Source organism: Erinaceus europaeus, chromosome 9, assembly GCF_950295315.1.
Source record: "Erinaceus europaeus chromosome 9, mEriEur2.1, whole genome shotgun sequence".
NCBI classification, from domain to species: Eukaryota; Metazoa; Chordata; class Mammalia; order Eulipotyphla; family Erinaceidae; genus Erinaceus; species Erinaceus europaeus.
In genome coordinates this window covers 70386203-70390931 of record NC_080170.1, presented here as the reverse complement: position 1 = coordinate 70390931, position 4729 = coordinate 70386203, and the positions used below count along the sequence as shown (strand labels likewise).

At 49.3% G+C, this 4729-nt stretch overlaps 1 long non-coding RNA gene across 1 annotated transcript; it reads left to right on the top strand.

Annotated features, from left to right (window-relative positions):
* The first annotated feature begins 269 nt into the window (after nucleotides 1–269).
* On the top strand, nucleotides 270–1944 carry LOC132540228 (uncharacterized). The gene is made up of 2 exons (XR_009551436.1): nucleotides 270–424; nucleotides 1469–1944. It is a non-coding gene; the product is annotated as an uncharacterized LOC132540228 (long non-coding RNA).
* Nucleotides 1945–4729: the final 2785 nt, after the last annotated feature.

The window sequence follows — 4729 nt, the reverse complement described above, 5'->3', positions numbered from 1 at the left end:
CAAAGAGCAGACGGGGGGCCCTACTCCATGGTGACCCCAGGTAATTGGGGCTCCTGTGCTACATTGTCCACCGTGGGGGCCAAAACCAACAGCCAGCCCACATCTGCTGTTTTGCAGGCTGAAACCCCCTCAGGCATTCCCACCACTTCTGCAGGGACAAGAGATAGCAGCCTACACAATGCTGGAGACAGGAGAGTGGGTGCTATCACCATGCAGCAGACACTGAGCCTGGGGGACTCGACCAACATGGGGAGTGTGGGCCTGGGTAACTCAACCACTGCCCTGTCCTCCTCTGGATCCCTGGGTGGGAAAGAACACAGGGCCTGCAGGTATCACAGGAAAAGAAAGTCCACCACTGCACCATCTGAAGTCGGCATGCCCGGTGCTGGCACCACAGACACCAGTGACTTGGAGTCACCTAACAGTAAGTTGCAGGCTCTGAGCCTTACCCATGCTAGCATTCCGGGGACTGAGGCCCAGGGTTCAATGACTACTGCTCTGTCCTCCTCTGGGAACCAGGGTGGGAAAGACCACAGAGTGTGCAGAACAGTCAAGAATAGGAAATCTACCACTGCACCATCTGGAGTCACTCCTTCTGGTGGTCTGGGAGCAGGTCCCTCTATTAGCGTCAACCTGTCTGGAGGCACAGCTCACACAAGCATTCCTGGTGCTGGCAACAGAGCCACCAGAGATATAAAGCCAGCAATAAGGAAGCTGCAGGCTCTAAGCCTTAATCATGCCAGCATTGCAGGGACTGTGGCCCATGGTAACTCAGCCAGTGCCCTGTCCTCCTCTGGGGCCCTGCATGGGAAAGAACACAGGGCCTGCAGGGAGGACAGTAAAAGGAAATCTGCCACTGCACCATCTAGAGTCATTCCTCTTGGTGCTCTGGGAGCAGGTCCCTTGAATAGTCTCAATCTGTCTGGAGGGGCATCTCACTCAAGTCTTCCGGACTCTGGCACCAGAGTCACCAGTAACTTGAATTTCCTTATCAGTAGGCTACAGGTTCTGAGCTTGAGTGACTCCAACACAGGGCTGACTGTGGCCCAGGGTCCTTTACCCACTGCCCTGTCCACATCTTGGGCCCTGGGTGGGATGGACCACAGATCAGCCAGGTCTGCCAGAAGGAAAACCACCACTGCTCCATCTGGAGTCACCACTTCTGGTGCCCTGGGGGCAGGTCCTAAGGTTCCCATCCTGTCTGGAGGGGCAGCTCACTCAAACCTTTATGCTTCTGGCACCAGCGTCTCCAGTGGCTTGGCTTCAATTATAAGTAAGATGCAGGCTCTGACCCTAACCCATCTGAGCATTCCTGGGACTGTGGCCCAGGGTCACTCTGCCACTGTCCTGTCCAACCCTGGGCTCTCTATGAGGAAGGGCCTCAGAGCTTCAAGTTCTGACTGCAGACCCAGGCAGACCAACACAACCCCAACTGGGGCCCCCGCCTTTCCTGCCCCTTCATCTGCAGGTCTCCCTGCAAGTGCTGCAGCCCCTCCAAAGACCACTCCCACAGTCAAGTCCAGAGCTGGGAGCCGGGATGACTATGAAATCCACACCCTCATCACTGGCCTGGCAGCTCTGCACATTTAGCTTACATGTCTCGGGATGATTTTATTTTATTGTATTTTTATTTGATAGACTTAAACTTAGAGAAAAGAAGAGAGGGAATTAGAGAATAAGAAAAAGATACCTGCTGTACCTGTTTCACAGATTTTGAAGCTTCTCCCTGCAGGTGGGGAGCAGGAATTGGAACTCAGATACACACACACTGTCATGTGGCAATGTGTGTGGTTAACCAGGGGGACAGCCACCAACATTTGTTCTTTATTTAAATTTATTTTTCAACTTAACTTTTTTCATTTGGAGTTTTTTATTTCATTATTTTACTTAGTTATTACTATATCTATTTTTAATTTACTAGATTAAAGCATATTTTATTTTTTATTCTGTCTACTATTAGTTTATTGTATGAACCTTTTATTTCAGTATTTCCAATCACTGCTGGGACTTGGTTCCTTAACAATGCTACACATTGCTCCTGGTATTAGTCTTATTTTCTGCTCCCCATTTTTCGTTCTATGTATGTAATAAAAGTATTGATATAGATATAGTCAACACAAGCCGGTAGGGGCTTGGCATCCACCTGCATGTTACGCTTTAATTTCTTGCCACCAGGCTTCATGCCTTCACAGTGACCCCCCACTATCCTGGTGGTCCTATTTATATATTTTTCCCTGGAATAGCAACTTTGAAGGCAGGAGGAGATAGATAGGGAGAGAGAGTACCAGCAACTTCCCGCCGGGGTGTGGAACACGGTGCAACATCTGGTCTTGAACACAGTGACCTGTAGAGCAGCAGACTTGCAGGGCAGTGTGGCCAGCAGCTGGGGCTCTGGAGGGACTCAGTTGCACGGCTGATGCTAGATGTACCCTGTGACTGTGGCCAGTCTGCCTCCCCACCCCCAGGAGTATCATCTGCAGCATGGGAAACACCACATTAGAGTGACCTGGAGACCCTCAGCAAAGACCTGCTCAGTAAGTGTCTAGGGGATGCTCCTCTGATCCCTCTATTCTCAGTGGGAGGAGGCCCAGGTACAGTGTGAATCTCAAACCAAACAAATAGAGCCTACATGCAGGACAGTTCCCTGCTCCTCCTCAGTGACCTGTCTTGTCTGTCAAACAGTCCAGCCTTACACAGACTCATTTTAGCGATTACTGGTGGAGAGATCAGACTAAGTCTGCCTTAGCAGTTTTCATGTGTTAGCACTAAAGAGCAAGTCTCAGAAGTCCAGAAACACTCACAGATACACAGTGTTTTCATGGAGACCCTGGGCGACTCCTACAGGGCACCACTTGGCTGATGAGCATCCTGGGCAGAGTCCAGGACGGCTGTTCTCTGGGCAGCATGCAGCTGACAGGGTGGATCCTCACTCACAAGTAGCTTTCACACAGACCCTTGAGTTTTATTTTAACTCAGGTATTATTTCTCACAACATAGCAATCCTCCAGTCTCCCCATTAGTACACACTCACTCAGCTCTTCTTCTGATCCAGGACCTACTCTGGTCCTGGAACCTGCACAGGGAGGACAAAGAGTCCTTGGTAGAGAGATAGAGATTGAGAGAGAAAGAGAGAGCGAGAGAGATAAATAGAGAGAGAGATGAGATATATGAAGCACAGTTAAGAAGAGACTACAAGCAAAGCTCTATAGCTTCTGGTCACCATTCACACTTCTCCCAAAGTATAGATGGTCAAGGCTTCCCATTGAGGAAGGGATGGGTATGTGTTCAACTAAGAGCCTCTCTGGATTTGCCCTTGTACTCTTATTACACATTCAGTTAAATGAATGCATTTATATCACTTCCTAACACTGATATGATTGCTGTGATGTGCAGGTTCCTCTTCTTCTCTTATATATATGACAGCATATGGGACTGCAGCCCAGGAGGTGGAGCCTTGGCTGGAGTTGGACCAAAAAGTAAGTGCTCCCTGGAGTCGGGCTGTAGTGCAGTGGGTTAAGCGCAGGTGGCACAAAGCACAAGGACTGGCATAAGGATCCCGGTTCAAACCCCGGCTCCCCACCTGCAGGGGAGTCACTTCACAGGCGGTGAAGCAGGTCTGCAGGTGTCTATCTTTCTCTCCCCCTCTCTGTCTTCCCCTCCTCTCTCCGTTTCTCTCTGTCCTATCCAACAACGACAACAACAACAATAATAACTACAACAATAAATCAACAAGGGCAACAAAAGGGAATAAATAAATAAAAATTAAAAAGAGTAAGTGCTCCCAAGTTCAATCCTTGACACCACATGTTCCAGAGGTATTGTCTGTGTAGGTCTCTCTCCATCACTTTACACAAGTAATAAATCTTTGAAGATTTCTAGCAGCTATTAAAGAACTTAAATCTCACTTATGCTTTTCTAGTATTTCCTTCCTAACTTCCCTGGTGACACACTGCTACTGCCCCCTACTAGATGGGTTGATTCTGTTGCCTACAGTGAAATAATTCTGCATGCTGACTTCACTGAGTCTCCTGTGTGCTGGGCCTGTGAACACACCAGCTGGCCAGGGGCCAAGGTAACAGGGGCTGAAGGGCACCTGTCAGTAGGACCAGTGACTTCCAAGAGAGCGGGCATTATTGGACAAGCCAGAACAGCAGAGAGGAGTTGCCACAGAGACCTGGAGAGAGAAGTGGACACCAGGCTCTTGTAGAGTGAGTTCTTCACAGTGAGAAGGGACCAGTGGAATTTGCCCCACAGAAAAATAGCCTGCAGTGCAGGAAGGCCACATATTCTGTGAGGGCTCAGCTCCTACACCCCTCTGAGGACCTCAAGAGGCCCCTTCTTTCTGCCTTCATCATGTGGGAGGGTGCCTTGAGCAATTCAGACTAAGAGTGCCCAGAGGATAAGCTGTGGGCCCACTGCTCAGTGTGACAAGTCACCCAGGGCAGAATGCAATGTGCTCACAACCTCAGCCAGTTGTACCATTTATTGGAAAAAAAAAAAAACATAGAGGTTATGAGCACTGATCTGGTAAACATGCCCATAGCTTTCCTCAATCCCAGGTGAGAAGGGGATTATGCAGTGAGACACCAGCAGGTGGGAGAGAGGCCTCCCCACAGCTGTGAGGTCACCAACATCCTGGTTCCCTTTAGCACAAGAAAAAGTGAGCATGAGAGGTAATTGGACAATTCCAACAGGAAGGTAACTTGGCATTTTGTGATATTTTTGGTCT